The 21178-nt window shown below is 36.9% G+C and overlaps 1 protein-coding gene across 1 annotated transcript in view; it reads right to left on the minus strand.

The window, feature by feature from the left end:
* The window catches only part of LOC120539493 (neuropeptide FF receptor 1-like), a 167961-nt gene extending 150316 nt beyond the window's left edge, over nt 1-17645 (minus strand). Inside the window, exon 1 of the mRNA XM_039769600.1 lies at nt 17378-17645. The gene's annotated coding sequence lies outside the window, so the exon portion shown is untranslated. The remainder of the gene's footprint in view (nt 1-17377) is intronic.
* Nucleotides 17646-21178: the final 3533 nt, after the last annotated feature.

Consider the following 21178-nt stretch of genomic DNA (forward strand, 5'->3'; position numbering starts at 1 on the left):
TTGAGTAGCCCAGCCAGAGCCCAAACTTGAATCCGATTGAACATCTCTGGAGAGATCTTAAAATGGCTGTGCACCGACGCTTCCCATCCAACCTGATGGAGCTTGAGAGGTGCTGCAAAGAGAAATGGGTGAAACTGGCCAAGGATAGGTGTGCCAAGCTTGTGGCATCAAATTCAAAAAGACTTGAGGCTGTAATTGCTGCCAAAGGCGCATCGACAAAGTATTGAGCAAAGGCTGTGAATACTTATGTACCTGTGATTTCTCAGTTTTTTATTTTTAATAAATTTGCAAAAAACTCAAGTAAACTTTTTTCACGTTATCATTATGGGGTGTTGTGTGTAGAATTCTGAGGAAAAAAAATTAATTTAATCCATTTTGGAATAAGGCTGTAACATAACAAAATGTGGAAAAAGTGATGCGCTGTGAATACTTTCGGGATGCACTGTATATGCTAAAAAAGTGTTATATTCACAAGCATGGAATACTTTCAGTTGTCAACAGGAGTTATAAAGTTCTTATGTTTGGGTGCTTCTTTGTCCACTCCGGAGTAGGCTGTGAGTGCTTAATATTATTGCCAAGGCCATTCTATACAGCACTTTTATTTGACTATTCCAAATTACCATTTTTTTACTGTATACATTAAGCTACATGAGGTAGTTGCTTCCTCTAGATGGATAATAAGCACCGTTCCTCCTTTGAAGACATTATGTACTCATCTCCTTTCCATAATGTCTACTTTTAAAGGGTTTGATTTCTTAAAATTTGTTCAGCTGAAAAACATTATGAAATAGTTGACAGCTTTTACTATTTCAAGAAACTGCATGTACCAAAAAAGTACACATATTTGAGTTCCCCTCATCACTGTATGCCTGCTAAATTTAACAATGTGTAACCGTTAAATGAAATTGATATTCATAAGCTTTAATATATTAAATTTGCACTTACAAGAGTGAATATTAGACTGACACCATTGCATTTATGATTTATTTATTTTTTTAAACTATAAATCATGGCCTCTGTGTTGTAATCTGTAATGCACAGCAACTTTCATTTTAATTTTTAAAAAGTGCTGTTCTCAGAGGTTTTATACACAATGATAAGTATAAATATCTCTAAATCATTTTTAGACTATTTACAATGAACATCTTGCTAGAGTTTCAACCACATAAGTAAAATATCTTTTGAACTCTGAAAATAATAAGTCCAGAATTCAAAAGCAGTCTCTTGCAGCTGAAAAGTGGAAACACCAATTTCATTAACAATGGTATAATAATTATGCTTTGAGATTTTTCAGGTAGAGAAGACAAATATTTTAAGGGTAAGGTTGTTATACTCACTAATTGTCGTGCTGAAGAGTGGCAATGTATTGTACGTTGCTAAACACATCCAAGCCAGATAATGAGGACTTAGTAGGCCTGTAATTATGAAAGCATGTAAATATACCTTCAATTAAAAAACAACTGCAAATGTGGGATCTGTTTTGAGAAAACAGAATCCATCTCCTAGTTCATCCCAGTGGAACAATAGTAAGCATTTTGCATCTCAGTTCTAAAATCCTACTCTTTAATCTTCACTCAGTCACTTTCTGTGTGGAGTGTGCACCTTCTGCCCATGTCTGAATAGGCTTTCCTCTGGGTGATCTGATCCTCTTACCACATCCCAAAGATATGAGTGTTAACCCAATTGCTAACTCTAAACTGAGCTGTTGGGGTGTAAGGGTGTTTTTTCTGTAATTGTCTAGTGCCTTGTCCATCACTCCTTCCCTCTGTGTACCCAGTGGATATGCTGTGGTTCCCTTCAACCTCGAATTGAATAAGTGGGATTGAAAATGGGGGGATGAAACTACAGTGCCTTCTGTGAAAAATACAATATACCTCTATACCAGGTGCTCTAAAACATGCCCTTTGTTATAGGCAATGGTTTTTTGGTGGATGGGAACAACATGTCTATATTTTGTTACCGTACAACATCTACAGACCAAAATTAACTACCAAGTATTGTTCAGGTAATGACAGCTATAAGAACAAGCTTAAGCATGGACATAGATCTATTTGTATTTTCAGGAAGTACATGCTACATGGTTTTAATAACAAGTACTGTCAATGCTTACATACAATATGTCCTCAAATTTTCCTCAGCCTATTCTGATATATTGGGGGTTGAAGCCAACTTTAGTTCTACTGGTTGCAAGACAGAAAACAACTCTGATCATAGCTCACTATATGCATACATCCATGCAGGGTATATTTAAAATTTGATTTAAACAAGTACACATGTCTTTGGGGATGTGAGAAGAAAACTGTTGTACCCAGGAAAAACTATGCAGACATTGGGAGAAAGTGAAAATTCCATGCAGGCAATGGCTGGGTGCAGGGTTTGGACCCAGGAAGAGGAAGCTGAGATAGCAGCATTAGCCACTCTGCCACCATAACACCTCCAAAAAAAACTACATTAGCTAAAAATACAGAAGATTTTAAAGCTTTCAGTCTTTCAAGTTATGTAGAGGCAGCATAACAACATAATCTGAAGAAAAATGAGAAAATGTTATAACGTCCTAATACAGTAAATGCAGTTTCTTTAATAGAAAGATTGAATGAAGTATGTTTTGTTGAGCATTGAGTTTTTTCAGTTTCACTTTTTGCACTTAATAAACTTAGCCTAATTCATTGCTAGATTTGTGGTTTTGTAATAGAAATATTGGCATTTTGAACTTTTAACTGACAATTTGCAAAAATCACGACACTTAAATAAGTCTTTACAGTAACTAGAAAGATTAAGGTGGCATAAGCATCATTTTCAATGTGCATGTATGTCACGGTAAAGGATGAAGCTTTCACAACTACATTTGCTAAGAAATAATACTTGTGGGTGATGAAAAAAGAACTATGCACCCCAATTCCATTAACTAGTTTGCACGTGTGGGCTGAAAGCAGGTTTCACTGTCTTTCTGTAATAATAGTGTTATTTCCATACACAAGGAATCCAGTAATTAATGAATGCACTGCAGATAACTGCAGGAGAAAATGATATGAATGTATAATGCTTTAAGTTAAATCCATAAGTAAAGAAACCCTCTATTTTCAAACTTTACAAACAAGCCAATAAAATGACTACCAGAATTACATGTAAAATAGCCATTATTCTGAAATAATTGGGAAAAGCAATTTGACATGAACAAACATGAACACCACAAATCAATCTGATTAGCAACAATTTAAAGGTGATAAAATTGCTACAGTTAGCATTTTGGAAACTGTACGCTGTGGTCTTTGAATCCATTTGAACACATGAGAATTAATGTGTTTACTAAGAATTCAACACACAATGACTATAGCTGAACAAAGATGGAACTAAAAACAGACATGTAACAGGCATTTATGGACAAATATGTTTATTAAATAAATGAGAAATGATCTCCTTGCTGCCCTTCTGTGACAAAGAAGGGCTGTCTGGTAGATTTAGAAGAATAAATGGAATAGATATCAACAAACTCTGAATATGCATGTATAGATTGGAGCAAGTGCTTCATCGTTTCTATATTGCTTAACAATCAGCTCTGACAATGTATAACATGTATGGATTCTGTATAATGCTGTATCATATACTGACTCATAGAAACATTAAAAGACTCTAAAATCTGCTTAATCCAAATTAGAATTGTGGAGGGAACATTGGGTAAAAGACAGGAAAAAGCTCTGAACATGGTGCCAACCCATCAAGGGTGGCTCTTAAATGTATCCACACTCACACAGAGACAGATTGTTAATTGCCAAATAGCCTAATACTAATGTAGAATTGTCAAATCAAAGAAGTTTTTGCATCAATTTTATAAAGTGCTATCGACAAATATGCAATAGGAACACAAACTGTCAATTGTGAAATAGCATTAATCCTCCAAGGTGAAATTATATTTAAATGTTCAGGTTTTATTTATCTGCCAAAATTAGATATCAAAGCTTATTTATTTGAAAATAAATGTCTGAAAAAACAGTTAGGGGTTTGGAGGTTATGTTAATATAAGATCAGGGGAAACCTGTAAACCAGAGACATGCAAAGATTGTAAACCTGGAATCAAACCGACCTTTCATCAGAACAAGGGTGAAACAACAATGACTTTAATTTCAATAGCACAATTTAATACAAGGGATGTAGCTCAAAGTGCTTTACAACATGTCAAAGAAGTAGTTACATGCAAAAGAAAAACAAATAAATTTAGATAACACTAATATTGAATAAAAAGTATACAAACAATAAATAATGTACATTTATAGTACATAAGACAGAAATATAATTAAGAGAATAAGAGTCCTTAAAAATGTATTTTTTGGTAGTCAAGAGTTCAGAAAAAATAAACCTTAAACCAGAAAAGTATTAATAAATGCACAAGCGTATTCAATCTCGAATACAACATAACAGGCACGCCAGTATTTACATGGAAGCGTCGACAATATTAAATGTGGTGCAACTCTGGAGAATCAATGTTATTGTCAGAATGTGGTCATGTCTACAACAAAATCAAAATGTTGTCATGATATAACAGTAAAAATCAGTAACTTTCTTGGGAAGACTTGGATCATCAGATATATGTCTAAAATGAATTCCTTGGGTATTAAAACTCCTATATACAGAATGAAAATTAACCCGAACATCATAAGGAGGCGTGAGAAAATTTAAAGAAAGAAATTAATTACATTAACATTTAAAGACAGTGGAAGAAAAAATTAAAAACTACCAGAATAGGAGAAAGGACCACAACTGTAGGTAATCACAGATAAGTCGGGACTCAATTTAACAGTATAATTGCTGGTATTTTATAATGTCGGTTGTATAAGTCAAATGCAGAAAACTCATGCTATTGGTACAAGGGATTATGATATACTGACGCCCACCTGAGAGAGTAACCATGGAGCACACTGCCTTTTTCTTCTATGTGGGTGCTGCAATGCGCTGTATCAGCGGGTAGTCCTAACCTCTCTCTCTCTCTGTCTCTATTGTGCCCGAATACTCAAACTATTCCAAAGTGACATTTGCACTGTTTTGTGTTTTGTGTATCTCACACCCTCATACACCTTTATTGTAAGAGCATCCCTTATCTACGATGGTGCTCTCGATCAGAAGAAAACATGAAGGTGGTTTTAAATTAAACATTGTTGAAGTAGCGAAAGAAATTGGTAACTATGCTGCTACAACAAAATTCGATGCATATGAAAAACTGATGCGAGATTGGAGGAGGCAATAAGATATAAAAAAAAAATTAAGTGACGCAATTTTTGAAAGGGAAGATGTAAAAAACATCGCAAAAAATATAAGTGGGGTCACATTTTTGATCGATTTTTCGGGTTTCAAGACCGACTTATACAAGCATATGGGGTCTGCATATATTGGCAGTGGTGGAACTTTTTCGGGCCCTGAAGTTTAAACTGATGGGGCCCCTTCAGAACCATTAGGTACCATTGAGTCAGCAGGGTTGTTCCATGATAGATCGCCACCTATTTTAAAAAATTAATCACTACAACTGAAAGTTTGGTTAAAATTGCTGCAGAAGGTTATTTCACATGTCAAAGTCACCGTTGTGAATAAAAATTTCCTATGCCTTATAGTTTGTATTATGTGGTGGAAGAAAATTAGGTTTGTAAAATTATTTTTGTAAATGAAAAGTTACTGAAATGTCCTTTACAATGACTTCAAGCATTGTTGAGCAAGACTAACCTAAGATAAACAATTTTAGTTTCTGTCATAATCCATCCATCCATTATCCAACCCGGTATTTCCCAACCACAGGGTCACGGGTGTTTGCTGGAGCCAATCCCAGCCAACACAGAGCGCAAGGCAGGAAACAAACCCCGGGTAGGGTGCCAGTCCACCGCAGGATGCGCACACACACACCAGGGACAATTTAGAGTCGCCAGTGCACCTAACCTGCATGTCTGTGGACTGTGGGAGGAATCCGGAGTACCTAGAGGAAACCCACGCAGACACTGTACAGTCAGTCATTTTCCAACCCGCTATATCCTAACACGGGGGTCTGCTGGAGCCAATAGCCAGGACAGGGCACAAGGCTGGAACAAATCCCGGGCAGGGGGCCAGCCCACCGCAGGGCATACATGCACCCACACACTAGGGACAATTTAGAATCGCCAATGCACCTAACCTGCATGTCTTTGAACTGCGGGAGGAAACCCACGCAGACATGGGGAGAACATGCAAACTCTATGCAGGGAGGACCCAGGAAGCGAACTCTGGTCTCCTAACTGCGAGGCAGCAGCACTACCCACTGCACCACTGTCCCGCCCTGCTGTCATAATTGTTATAGCTTTTCAAATTACTTATAATTATGTTATATTAAATTGACTGAAACATTCTTAATTGGAACATTTTTTATTTGTGGCTGGCCACATAATATTTTAATAACATTTAAATTTTTATTTTAACTATTATTTTTGTATTTAATTACCGGTACATTATATTATTAATATTATTTGTATGGCTGCACTTGGGTCCTAACCTGGGATCCTGAGGTGGTTTGTCATGTGGTGAGTACGGCCACCTTCTCATACACCAAAATTCTTAAGCAATGTGGACTAAAGTCACTTCTGAGGCCACTTGGGATTAGGGGTACTAATGCTTAAGCTTTGTTAGTTTCAAAGTGCAGTAGATTGATAGTGGTAGATCAGGCAGTGATAGCAGAACCAGCACAGAGACCAAAGTAATAAAGATTGAATTCTGAAGGAAAAGTTAAGAGGTTTTGATTTAACATTCCTAGGAAACCTGTTGTTAATCTCCTAATACGCAATACCTTTGATTTTTTTAGCTTTTATTCATTTTATGAATTGTGAAAAATGCTATATCTCATTGCAGCTGCAGAAAATACCTTGATTCCCTGTCAAAGGGTTATTTCTTTAAAACTAGCAGATTTAAAGAGGAAGCTTAAAAAGAAAAGAAAAAAATAAGCAAGCAAAGCACTTAAAAGCCTTCACAAAAATCTGCTGTTTCGTTTCAATATTGTGCATATTGAACAAGCTGTCAAGGATGTTTATTTGATTTCACAATTAAAGATCTTTTTAGCATTGAGTTTTACCAGAGGCATCTGGCAATTGAAATCGTCTGAAATTCTTCACAAATAGAAGTGTTGCCCAGCTCATTTTGTTTTCATGTTTAGCTTGTCAAGAGATCAGGAGTGTGTTTCTAACGTCAATTTTTAAGAGCTGAACAAAATGAGTGAACGCAAAACAAAGAGAGAGAGAAAATTTCAATCAGAGGAAAGTCAGGCAGTTTGCTAAAGTCACTAAGAAAGACAATTTATTTCTACTAGGTAAAAAAGATATAAATTAATCCATTTATTTTCAAAGCTAACTAGGGCTACCTTGGTACATTTTGTGTAAGTAGACAGGACAAAAGACATTCATTGAGGTAAAATGAATGAGAGAGAAGAGAAGGAAAACTGAGCAAAATTCAGGTAGGTAGGAAATACTGAAAGTAAAATAAAAAAATCGTTGAGGATTTCAGTAGAGCCCTTTATTGATTATTTAATCTTATCTGAAAAAAATAAGTAGAAAAAAAGAGAATGATGATCTTGGCTTAAAATCTGGAATCTTGACTATTGACTTTTCATTTATCTATCCAGTAGCCACGCCACGTCCATGTTAGAATCGGTAATCCATTGGAAGCTAACCAGGTTTGGCCCTACCCAGTACTTTGATGACAAACCATCTAGAAAAAGCCTGAGTTGTTACTGAATAAGGTGATGGTGAGGACAGCAGGACATCCCAGGGCCCAGCGAAAACAGTATTTTCCTTTGGTTTAGATGTAAAACCAAGGTCCTGACTAATCCAGGTCATAAAAGATCTCTGTGCATCTTTCAAAAAGAGTAAGGTTTACCCCAATGTCCTGGCTAAATTATTAGTTATAGCTTCATCCATTCTTGTCCCCTAATCATGCCCTGCCTCTAACTAACTCGCTCTCACACCTTCACCACCTAATAGCCAATGTGTGAGCGTATTGGTGCTAAAATGGCTGCCGCTGCATCATCCAAGAGGATTCTGCACATTGATAGTGGTTGACGTGACTCCCAACTATCTATGTAAACCACATTAAGTAGCTGGAAAAGCACTATATACTGTATATTGATTAATGAATTATTCTAACACCAAAGGCTCAGGTAAGCATGGCCAACCTGCCTGTATGAAGACACGGAACAGAGATGAGCTGGGTCTGCCTGGTTTTCAGCCAGTAACAATACGAGCAATGCATGCAGAAGCCAGGCAGAATGGACAACTTTGTTCAGCTTTGACATTACCCGGAAATCAGAGCTAATTTTTCAATGGTTATTTTACCCTGGAGACCTACAGTGTCTACTGAAGTTCATCAGTTTATTAACAATCCCATACAATTAACAATAAAGTATGAATGTTGGTGCTGACAAGTATAATCAGACTGCCCAAGCAAGTGTTGTCTAAACAAACAACTTGCCACGTGAATAAACTAATCTTTGTTTAAATGCACCTCCCTTTATTCTCAAAGTAAGGCCTTCTAATAAGCCAATAATCTAAAAAATGTATACCACTGCATACAGTATTTGCACTGGATATTAATAATTATGGAATGACCATGAAAGCAGCTGTTAGCGTGGAAGCGGGGAATGAGCTGAGAAAACCTCCAGTAAATATTGATATATGATAAAGTAGCTAGGTTCATTAGATGCTCTGTGCAGGAATTTCTCCCTAGTTCACCATGGCTTCTCAACACCAGGCAGGATTACTCATCAAAATCCTTCCAGCAAGACTCACAATTTTTCTGCCATTCCATTACTGTATCTTACTGTACTCTTATCAGAAACATCTTCCTACTGAGCAGAATATCACAGGTCATGAAGTGCTCCGGAAAAGATAATTTGATCTAAACAAAATGCCAGGGCACACACATTTATGGTACAGACAGAAAACATACTGAGATTCACCAGTGTCATAAATTGTAGCATTTTTGAAATGCAATAGATAACCAGATGTACTGGAAACTTGTGGCTCAAATCCATTTTCAATATAAGTTAATTCCATCTTACAGGATATATACCTAGACCTACATGTCCAAAACACTATAAACATTTAGAAATATTCTATAAGTGTATCAGCAATGCTTAATAGTATCCAAGGTAATAACCAGCATAACATAGATTAAAAATACAAAATATCGTTCAGCACAAAACTTCAATTAGTATCTACATAGAAATAATGTATGTTCTTTTTTTTAAATTAGGCTACAGCCAACCAGTGATCCAGCAGTGTACCTCAGTTCAGTTAAATGTCAATGAACTTGGTGGCATATTATAAATATCTAATGCTGGGTGGGTTACTGTTGATGCCACATCCATTGTAAGGTCCATTTTCTAAGGGCAGAAGGGACAACTTGATCAAAAAGATAGGGACATCATTTAAGAATATGGTTCTTAAGTATTAAAATTATTATTTTACAAGTGGCTGTTCCCTTTATCCAAAGTAATTTTCAAGATCAGGATATGTTAGAATTGTTTAACAGATAGTGTTATTTTGCTGGAGCAACGCAGGCAGGTTAAATGGCTTGCTTATGATCACACAATAAGGCAGAGACGGGAACTGAACTAGAACCCTTGGGGTTTAAAGTCCAGTGCCTTACCCAGTACTCCGCGTTATCAGCCTTAGGGCTGTCTTCTTTAAATTTAGTTTGCCACTGACACAAGATACCTCACTTGTATCTTGTGGCAGACTATCAGTTTATTATTAAAACGTTGTAGGCGTAGGGCTCTGGACATTGTTTATAAAACAGCAAACCATCTACTGATCAAATGCACAGAAAAAGTGGTGTTTTCTGAAAATGAAATGCCTGTTGTCCTTACGTAACTGCTGCCATTTAAAGCTCATTTGTTCTCAGCTTTCCTTTTATGATGATGAACTTCTTTAGATCCTTCCGACACATTCATATCACTTGTATGTAATTATCTTATGAGATGACATGAAAAAATGTACATTTCTCCCAGTGAAAACATGGTAAAAAAATAAGCACTCAAATGAGTTTCATAATTATTGCTAGATCATTTAATTATATGATGCACAAGTATATTCCTAGGAGCAATATACCACTTTGAAAACCACAGAGTATTTAAAATGTATTAAGTAAAAAGTTTACAAGTCACTTTAATTATAGCAATTAATGGTTTAGTCTCAAAAAGCCTGAAACATTATAGAAAAATCTAAGGAAGATGTTGTTATAAAATTACAGAATATGATGTAATTTATTGAAAAGGGCAGTAAGGTTTCAAAATAATATTTACATAAAATTACATTTGCCTTTGTGCAATACAGTTATGTGAATGCATTACTTGCTATCCTTGTACTTTTTTATTTCTTGATTGAGAGCTATCCTTTAAAATAGTGTTTCTGAAACGTTTTTTGCTGTCCTTTTCAGTGTCTTCAAGACCCTTGTTGAATGCACAGACAATTGCCAGTGTGCATTACATTTCCCCTATGGAGAACTGTGGATGTTTGTAATGGAAGGGTAATCATGGATGATCATCAAAGCAATGTCAATTGCCTAATCACCCATGGCATCCACTGTGACCAACTTCATGAACCTTCCAACCATTAAATACAACAGTAACTCGTGAACCAATGGCAGCAACCTGTACATGACCCATAGTTTAAGAAACCTTACTTTAAAGGATCAACTCAAGGCATTAAACCAACCCTGAGTGGGATGCAAACGTTATACACAGACCATGAATAAGTTAACTACAGATCATGTGCTTGCACTCTAAATATCCCCCACAGTCCTATACACCACTCATAGACAACTAGAGCCTGAAAATGAATCACCATCCAAGTTCTCTGAGGCATTATATTATGTGGTGTGGATTTGGCTGGTTGAGTGGATGGTAAAAGGATTAATGCATGGATAACATATGCACTTGCAATTTCTGATGCTGAGGTAAACATTGTCCCTGCAAAAAATAAGATAAATATGGATGTACTGTGGTTATTAGATGGATATCTTTAGTTATCTCTTACAGAGCGGCTTTTAACAGCATCTTACAGAGTGGATTTTAACAGCAGATGCATAGGCATCTATAGCTCTCCCTAACAAATCTTTCATGATATATGAGTGTCTGTACAACAATACTAATTACACCAACGTTTTAATCGGGGCTTTATTACAAGGTTTTAGGAACTTGGCAAGTGGAAACAACTGGGTAAGCTGATTTGTGTTTTTAATTAAATGAAATGTAGTAATATTTTTAAAAATATTCTTTCTTATTACCATGTCTGAGAGTGGTGACATGTTCCATGTTGGTTGACCATGCAATTATTGAATTCAACTGTATTTTTCTATTACTATTGCTACATCTATATACAAATGCTAATGAGTTGAGCCAATACAGTTCCAGAAATGTCCATCAAGTTATCACGTCAAATGATTATTTAGTGTGCCAGAACAGTGTACAAGTTTGAACTCAGTTAACACAGATATCATATGTAAGTGAACTAATCTAATTTGCGTGAGTCAGAACATTTGCAAGATGCAGAATGGTGTTTTTCACTGTAACTGCATTTTGACAAATCTGGTTAAATAATGGATCCATTATTCTCTCTATCCTTTCCATTATACATATTGTAAGATTTCTAAACTCTTTTGGGACTCCCCCCAATGGGACGACACACCAAAGAGCGTCCCAAAGTGCGATTGCCGAATCTGTGGTGGACAGCATATCGGCTCCCAACACTGCACTGCCTGGGCACAAAAGCAAATCTGAGCTAATCCCGGCTGCACTATAAACGCTGCCATCGATGGATGATGCAAGGAACATTATAAATGCAGGGAACAGTATTACTTGGCCACTAACCTGGCAACAACCCTGCCTGAGTGCTGTGTCTGTGTATAGGAGAGTGGTAGATCTTGCTACAATAAATAACCATGCTGTTCCTGTTTCAAGTAGAATAAAGCTGGTTTTGCTAAAATACTGAGACTCAGCCTCATGTTTTGGGGTACAAGACAGGGACTCACACATCACAATATAAAGTATTACCATCTTAGTGGCTCTGTTCCTCAGAATAAAGCCTGCTAACTAACAATACACAAAGTAGAGAATGAGCACAGAGAATAGTCAAAGTACCAAATAAAACAAGGAAAAAACAACAAACCTGCAGGCTTTCTAGGTCTAACTACACAAGTTTAGTCTACCAAGTCTACCAAATAAGGGTGTTAAAAGCAGATGGGAGGGAAGCCTAAAATAATTCTGGGAAACAAAAAAAGGTATAGCAAGGCTTATTCAAAAAACAGGCACAAGTTACAACCAGAAGATAAAAAGAAGTTCCTTTAGGCTGTCACCGGCTCATCTGAGGTATGTACTACTACTCTGGATTGAAAAGGGGGCATTTGCACTAACTTTGCCCTTTTCTATTCCCTCCATAGTACTGAGCAGATTCTCAGTAAAGATAATTTACTCCACTACTTCCAGTCCCTCACCTATAAATCCTGAGGAAGGAGGTGTCACTTTGTGAATAGAATGCACTGCAGGACAGAGCTCCTGCCTGATGACTGAAAAGTGTGGATTACAAAGCCTGATGGATCCTGTGTTAGATTTTGGATTTATCAATTTAGTTTTTGTGGCCAGAGCGGCTACTTTTGTTTTCATTATTTTTAGTTTCATTGGCATCTCAACATTTCTTTCTGGAACTTGCAGTCCTTACCTTGACCACAAGGGATAAAGTCAAAAAAGTCAAAACCCTGTGAGCTGAGACTGTTGCTTCCTTTTGCAATCTATGACTACAAATACTTTTAAATGATTTTTGGATCCAACCAAGAGATGTCTGACACTGCCAAGTGGAGCCATTTTATAGTGGAAACCCCAATAATATCACACACTGGATCAGTGTTGGTCACAAGACAGTAATTCAACTTGCGATGAAAACAAATGGTGACCACCATAAGAGCAGACAAATAAGACATTAAAGAGAAATAAAATAAAGTATGTTATAATTATTCAAAATAGCACCAAAAACTATTAAAACACAGAATTATAGTAAAGGATGTTTTCCAGTTTTCCTACATTAAAATATCAGTCAAGGCAATTCCTTTTCTCTATCTCTCTTTCTTATTCTAATTCTAACTCTGTTAATTCTGCCTCTGTACCTCCTGTCAAAGGAACCCTTGCAATTACTCATCACCCAACACAACACTCAATCATTTGTTAGGCTCCAGGATGACCTCTTCTAACACCCTGTTTACATTTTTCCTTGTGTTTGTCATTTTCTCAGACTCCATTGTCTTGCTCCTTTTACCTTTTATTTTGGGCTTTTCTCTCTTTATGGTTCTCTGCCCTTTGTTGTGTTTTTTTTAAATGGAGGGAGGCCCGTCTAATTAAATTACAGCCCTTAGGTGTTGAGGTTATTAGTGCTGTACTTCTATGAGGGCTATTTAAACACCACTGTTGCCACAGTCATGTTGCTGTGGCATTAGTTGATTTCAGCTGTGCTCATCAGCTCCCATTTTTTTTGTTTTTCCATTTCATCAGATTTGTAACCTTTAGACTCTTATGGCTATGCTGGTTTATTAACTGTATATTTTGGTTAATGTGTCACCCTTCTTTGTGAATTAACTTTAATAATTTGTTATTTGTTTTGTTTAAATATGTGCACATTTTATTAATATTTTTGAAATTTTAATTTAATAATTAAAGTGTGTACTGTATGGATAAGGTGATTTGTTGTTTTGGTCTTCTTGTTTTGTAATACACATCATAACAAGATAACTTTAAACCTGATTCCCAGGTCATTTCCAGCCAGGCATTGTTATCATGATTTTTAGTTTTGGCCTACTGACTTAAAGTTTCTATATATATTTTCACTGATATAATACTTTTTTCATTCTAGTATTTATTTTTTACAATGGTGACATCATCACAGTGCCATTTTGGAAAGATTTTTTTATCATGGATATGACAATTTTGCTCTCATCTTTTAGGGCCAGGGTCATATTGACTATGATGACAATGCTCTTTGCCACCTTTGTGATCACTGGCCACATGACACATGACATCATCATCATCTGTTTTGCCTTTGAATTATCCAATTTAGGGTTAAAGATTTCTATTTATACTCGGGACCCTTTCAAATGTATTATTATATTTATGGTTCTGGAACCTTTTTTGTGGACTTTGTCCACTTTGGTTTTGTAATTATTTATACTATTTTGACATTGTTCTGAGAATACTATTTCGTGTTCTGTTTATCTGATGGTTGACACTGTTTTGTGGCTGTTTCTGCGTGGCTGTGGCTATACTGTATACAATCACTATGCCTTTGGCCAGTCATGCGACAACTTGTGCAATCATTTCCCACCTATAAAAGATGGCAGCGAACAATTCTTGATATTTGTGCATTGAATTGACGGTAAAACCCTTCTGATTTCATTTATTCAGAATTTGAGACCATCCTCGTACAGGATCCTGAATGTCTACCCCATCAATAATAGGCCAATGCATCACAAAACCAAAATATCAACTTTTTCAAATAGGTTTGTTTTGATGTTTTAACTACATATTAACTTTATTCAATAAAGCTTATTAGCTCACTCACAATTACTACTCTTTTTGTATATATTTCTTATCTGCTGCCTTAAATGTAAGGATTAGTATAAGTGATTATACTTCTTCTAAATATATATATATATATATATATATATATATATATATATATATATATATATATATATATATGTATACATATAAAATAATATATTATATATAATACATATGTACAGTCAGTCATTTTCCAACCCGCTATATCCTAACACAGGGGTCTGCTGGAGCCAATAGCCAGGACAGGGCACAAGGCTGGAACAAATCCCGGGCAGGGTGCCAGCCCACCACAAGGCACACAAACACCCACACACTAGGGACAATTTAGAATCACCAATGCACCTAACCTGCATGTCTTTGAACTGTGGGAGGAAACCCACGCAGACATGGGGAGAACATGCAAACTCCACACAGGGAGGACCCGGGAAGCGAACCTGGGTCTACTAATTGCGAGACAGCAGCGCTACCCACTGCGCCACTGTGCCACCCCATATATGTACATGTATATTATGAAATATATGTACATACTGCATTAAATAAATTTTCTTGAACTTTCTGCTATTGATGATTATCATTGTACTTTACAGTGCATGGTGCATAAAACCTATCAAACCAATAAAGTAAACCAGTGTAACTGCCATTTGACTTCAGAACTACTGAATGTCATGAGTTTGATTAATATTCTTTCAAACTTTTTGAAAAAGAAATTGTGTAAACACATTTCTACAACATATTTCAAAATCTGGGTGGCACGGTGGCGCAGTGGTAGCGCTGCTGCCTCGCAGTTAGGAGACCTGGGTTCGCTTCCCGTGTCCTCCCTGCGTTGAGTTTGCATGTTCTCCCCGTGTCTGCGTGGGTTTCCTCCCACAATCCAAAGACATGCAGGTTAGGTAGATTGGCGATTCTAAATTGGCCCTAGTGTGTGCTTGGTGTGTTTGTGTGTGTCCTGCGGTGGGTTGGCACCCTGCCCAGGGTTGGTTCCTGCCTTGTGCCCTGTGTTGGCTGGGATTGGCTCCAGCAGATCCCCGTGACCCTGTATTTGGATTCAGCGGGTTAGAAAATGGATGGATGGATGGATTTCAAAATCCAATTGCTTTGCAGATCCTATAAGAAAATATGTTAACATAAATCAATAATATTGCAAGACTAAAAAAACTAGTAAAGTAAAAAATACATAGAGGAAGATCAATATAACATATTCATGTTTTTAATGATTTCAATAAAATGGCCAATAGACATCACCATGTATGTAACCCTTTCTTTAAGTTTATGAGAGTGTATACTCTGTATGATTGGTATGTGTATATGCGTGAAATTATTTTAAATATTATGAAAGACATACAGAAAACATTTTATGAGGATAGATAGATAGATAGATAGATAGATAGATAGATAGATAGATAGATCCTTCTATTTTTGAACCAGTGTAATTCATTGCGGTGTCGCGGAAGACTGTAGCCACATTCCAGCAACACGAGCCATTCCTGGACAGACTCTCGTTAAACGCAACTATGCACTTATCCACACTTACTTACGATATTCATGATGATAATCATTTGCTGCACGTATTTGAGGTGTAATTGAAATAAAAGCCCTTGTAAACAAACAGACATGTATGTACAGGGACCTGGTGTGAGACTGGAGTCCAAGACAGTAGGTGTATCCAGGGAAAGGATGTAAGCACGGGGGGAATATTAAAGTATGACATTAATCTATTTTCTGAACATTCCGTTTACAGGCACAACTGTCTGTCCCGGCATAACTGAGCGCTAGACAGGCAATGTGTGCAGGCACACACCCCAAGTGAAGTGTTCAAGAGCCCCTCCGTACGTGGCGGTGCGGAGTTTAACTTTATCACCATTAAGCATTTTAAACACATGTAAAATTCATTTTATAAGACGTATAAACGCGTGTTTTTGACAATAAAAATAAGGCAATATGTAAAGCCCCCTTTATATAGAGACAACACAAAAATTAAACTTTGTCGACAGCAAGGTTGCATTCCCAGTTAGGAATTATTCGTACTTAGCATGTTGCCTAGAAAAAATCAGCTTGAGATCGCATAGACAAGCACGAAAAATGTGGGAAGCCTGAACTTTTTTCTGTTATAAATAAACGCAACTGCATTGTTAATCTCGGTACTATGAATTGACAATGATTGTTATCACTGTTATTATTACGAGGTGCATGAAAACATTTTATTTTTCACTATTATGGTACTCTTTCTGTTTTAGCGTTATTTTTTCTTTCTTCTCAGTAATTCACATGTAGCAGAAAAAAAAATTACAAGTGTGAAGGCTTATATTATGCAAATATATATTTTTTTCTTTTAATAAACCAATTAGAACATATATGTTGCAAGGTTAAAGATGCTATAAACATGTTGCGCTGTGCCAGCTGGCCAACTCCCGTAGCACTGAGGGGACTACTGTAATTGGCTTAAAATAGAGAAGAACTAGATTGCAGGTTAAGTTAAAATAAATAAAATGTATATTCTTCATCAATTTTGATTTGCCCATTTCTCCAGGGTGCTACGTTTAGCCTAAATCCCCTGCTGTCTTAATAGCCACTGCATCATCGATTTTTTCACTGTGTGAGATTAAAAACGCTTTAAAATGAAACATCACATTCGAACTTTTAAACAACAAAGGATCGGTCTGTTAAATGCTATTGATACATTCTGTATATGAACTATTTGCCCCGGCTCTGCCCCGTTTCGACGCAATTCCCCGTATGTAGACACCGCAAGTGTCTGAATGAAGAGCCGCTTACCTCGTGCGCGATCCCCGCTGTCTGCCGGTGCTCTCTGCTCGTGGTCTGTGAGGAGCTGAGTGTCGACAGCAAGGTTTGTTGATGCCGGAATGATGTCACAGCTGATTCTCGTCGCCGTTTGCCGTGTAGTATTGAGACTTTTTTTAAAAAACGAAATATAGATTACCCTGCCCCCCTATGAAAACGTGTTTTGTGACAGGCTGACGATGTAGCAGCAGTGGACAGAACAAGTGACACGCTGGTAATAGTTGATGTGTTCATCGAGACACAACAGTAGTTCCAAACATATTGAACTGGTGGGGACATCCCGAATTCATAATTAAATGTAGATGTGATTAAAACATTAATTGACCTCCCACACCCGCTTTGTCCAATGTCTGACTGCAGGGAGCGTATGCTGGCAGCATTGAGCATTTAAGAAAGGAACAAGATCCGGACGGGGCACCCGTGTTTCAACCAAGTCAACTTGGAGTGGCCGTTTAATGCAGCACGTATGTGTAGGCAGACACACTGAAAACGTGCAGACTCCACGAACTGAGATGCCGCACCATAATGTCCTGCTGCACACACATTACGTTTGCTCACATCAGTTCGGCGGGTGTGGTGCAGTTTTGTCAAGGCAAGAATTAGGCATCCGACAGAAAAAGCTGATGAAGAGCTGAAGGATCACCTCTAGAATGCATTTTACCGAAGCTGAGCAAGAGTTTACACAAATACAAGGTTAGACATGCTGTTTGAAAAGTTAACTGTATTTTGATGGTTTTATATGGTGCTAAACAGAATAAAAGTATGTGCTTCTTTATAAATGATCATTGATTCATATAGTTAAATAGTTCAGCCTTTCTGCTGTGCACTGACTGAAATACAAAGGCTTCCCCAGAAATAACAATAAACCGGTGACAGGGACACATTTTGGAAGGGTACAGACATTCGTTTGGTGACATTTTTTCCAATCCAGACTAATAATGGAAACTAATATATGATATTGGCGTAGGTTGTAGTTTGTACTTTGCTAAGGGACATATGAGGGACGGAGGGCTGGTTGGCAGATAACTGTCCAGGCTAATTCAAATTTTTTTAGAATAATAATTGGAAATACTTTTGTTTACTATTTGTTTGCTGAGTTGGCACCTAGGCAAATTTGATAACAGGATAAGAAGATAAACATTTTTATCTGAAGACAGAACTTGAAAACTAGATCAAAAGGTGCATGCTAACCCAGTCCCTCACACAGTGCACTAGCACATGCGAAATGGGCCAGTTCAGACAGACATTCACAGTAAAAGCTTGGCTTTTGATTCTAACATGCCCCTGTCTTTGGGGATGTGAAGAGAAACTGCAGGAAATCCTGATGCAGACATCGGGAGACAAGGCAAGGTATTCAAACTTAGGGTCCCGAATCCATTATACTGAAGCAGTGACCATCGTGCCACCCTATATCATAGGAGATATTCAACCAGCTATCTATTTCTGAACCAGCTAAATCTGATCCAACTTAATTCAGGTCCTCAGAGTGCTGAAACAGAGCAGAGTGTAAAGAAGAAACCCTTGATAAGGCTCCAGTTTATGCATTCCATCTATTATCTCTGTACCTAACGCCAGTTGCATTGCTTTTAAAGCTTAAACCAACCCTGGACAGGGTATCAAGCATATAATAATAATAATAATAATAATAATAATAATAATAATAATAATAATAATAATAATAATAATAATAATACATTTAATGCTCAATTTTACCACAAACATCTTGTCTATTATTCTTTCATTATGTACTATATATATGCTTTTTTTAATAGTTAAGGATTGCAGGAGGCTTGTAGCCCATCCAAGATGCAAGAAGCAACAGGGCATTAGCCATATTACAGTACATTAACTTATAACATCCTGATCTCAGTTCAGACTATGTGGGGCAGGAGCTTGTTCAGGTGTCACTGGGCACAAGGCAGACAGGCTGCCAGTCCAACGCAAAGCACCCCCCCCCCCATAACCACAGACACATAGATATCCACAAAGGATCAATTTGGAATCACTGACTAAGCTGATCATTTTGGGGATTGTAGAGGAAAGCAGAGTGCCGAAAGGAAATAATGCAGACTGTACAGATGACAACTGAGCATAGAATTTGAATGTTTTAAGCTGGATTAGTGAAGTAGCAATATTAACCTCTGTGCTGCCATGCTGCCCCATATTATTATATTATATTATATTATCCATCCATCCATCCATTATCCCACCCACTATATCCTAATTATATTATTATACTTTTTAGCAACATGTACTACTTTGTAAACTGTTTGGTTAGTCTCATTGTATAGATTACACATTACAAGAGTTTTGGTTTTATTATTTCACATATAAATGTACAATAAAAAATTAAATTATACATTGGGACAATCATCAGAATGAAGGACACTACTTTTTTAACAACACAACCAATGCTAACATTCCTTTCACAACTACAGGTCTACCTTTGGTATGTTTCTTAGCATACTTAAACCACTCTTCTTTTAAAATCCCTTTTTTCAGTCTATTGGCCTTCCATTCTTTCACTACAATTTATCAATAGTGTCCTTTTAAAATGTAATAGAAATTAACTTTTACTTGTTCTCTTTTCTCTGGTTAAATATTTTTCACATGTATTTTATTTATTTTTTTTATTATTTTATTTTTTACAGATTTCTTTCTTTGTCTTGGTTTGCACCATTATTATCAGAGTCTAAAGACAGAAGATTTTTTTTGTTGAATTTTACTTAGGTGGGAGAAATGAATAAAATTACAAGTAATTCACACAGGGATCCCTCACATAAGCAGTACAGTGGCACAATATTTGTGTTCCTTAAAACAAAAGTCACAAGCTAAAAGAAAACAGAAACTCCCTGCCCATCCCACATCAGAAAGTTATGCAGTGTTTGAAAGAATAAGTCTCAACACATTGGAATGGTTTGGGGCAGCCACCTGGGCTGCAAAAGAGTTTTTAAGTAAGCACTGATGTGCATAGATTGAGCTCCAGACTGAATTGAACTTGTGGTGGAGAAGATGGTGGGTTTAAAGGGTGAGACCGGAAGTGATGTCATCTGAGGCCAGAAACCGGACATGGCGTCCTTCTTGGTGCTGGAACTGGAAGTGACATCCTTTTTTGGCTCCGGAACCAGAAGCAACATTGTTGTAAAATCAGGCGGGTTTTCCCATATATGGCCTGCAGAGATAACAGAATAAGGTTTAGCACACCCTGCCACCCCCTGGTCTGGTGGGTAATTACCTCCACTTGGTCCATTCACCTCCCTCCTAGTCACACATGTGTGACAGATGAAAAAGACCCAATCTGGTATCTCATACAAATTAAAACAACAGTAAAAGTCAAAGATTTGCCAAATTCTAAAAAATTCTTGAACTACTTCAAACTAATTAAATTTTGTCCAATAAATCCTCATCACATTTCCTTAAGAGTGTGTTGGTTAAGTTGTTTCTTTCAGTTTGTGCCCATTTTGACAGTTTCCTATAAAAGTGTTTATTTATTAATGGAGATTGCATGGCTGTGTATTTGGTTTTATGAACCTGTTAACAATATGTCCAGCTGAAACACCTGAATTCAATCATTTGAAGGGGTCTCTACTTTCCCCCATATAATATATAATTATATTTGGAAATGTCACAAAATATAACTTGAGAACATAAAGAACAGTCCTCCAGTTGACAAACACTGGCAATTGAAAAGGTCGTACTGAAGAGCTCAGTGATTTTAACATGGCATTGTCATAGGATGCCACCATTGCCACAAGTCAGTATGTGAAATTTATG

This window comes from Polypterus senegalus, chromosome 11, assembly GCF_016835505.1.
Source record: "Polypterus senegalus isolate Bchr_013 chromosome 11, ASM1683550v1, whole genome shotgun sequence".
Lineage (NCBI taxonomy): Eukaryota > Metazoa > Chordata > Cladistia > Polypteriformes > Polypteridae > Polypterus > Polypterus senegalus.